The sequence below is a fragment of the Elephantulus edwardii genome, unplaced genomic scaffold (assembly GCF_000299155.1).
Source record: "Elephantulus edwardii isolate Elephantulus edwardi_28Jun2011 unplaced genomic scaffold, EleEdw1.0 scaffold00020, whole genome shotgun sequence".
NCBI lineage: Eukaryota > Metazoa > Chordata > Mammalia > Macroscelidea > Macroscelididae > Elephantulus > Elephantulus edwardii.
Window position 1 is genome coordinate 2,672,471 of NW_006399770.1, and position 698 is coordinate 2,673,168.

Genomic DNA, 698 nt, shown 5'->3' on the forward strand with positions numbered 1-698 from the left:
CAGTCAAACACCTTTGCATAATCAATGAAACACAGATATACATTCCTCCGGTATTCCCTGCTTTCAGCTAAGATCCATCTAACATTAGCTACAATATCTCTAGTACCACGACCCCTACTAAACCCAGCCTGGACTTCTGGCAGTTCTCTGCTAATGTGCTGTCCCAGTCATTTTTAGATAATCTTCACAGAATCTTGGTTGCATGTGAAATCAATGATATTGTTCTATAGTTTCCATACTCTGTTGGGTCACCTTTTTTTCTTTTTTTTTTTTTTTTTAGCACAATTGTTTTACTTAAGAGAAAATATAAAACATCAGATAAAAAAAAAGAATATATATGTGCAATATATGTTTCTTTTCATTTTAAAAGTAAAAACCATCAGTTGTATACCCCCCACAGATAGATAGATCATAGTGGATCTTTTCTCCTGTATTGCTGCTCTCTCCACAGATTAACCTTTTCTTTCAGCCTGTCCTATGCAAGCCTACAAAACATTGCCCTGTACTCACCCGTAGATACCCCTCAGGCATTATTCTAAAAAGAAATCTTTCTCTTTTGTTTCTTTCTCTCTCTTTCTATCTCTCTTTTTGAGGAGAATAGTAGCCTTTTCACCTGTTTGACCTCTCTAATTTTTTCTTTCCTGTAATACTATGTCTTTCTTTTTTTGTTTGTTTTTAATACTATGTCTTTCTTAACC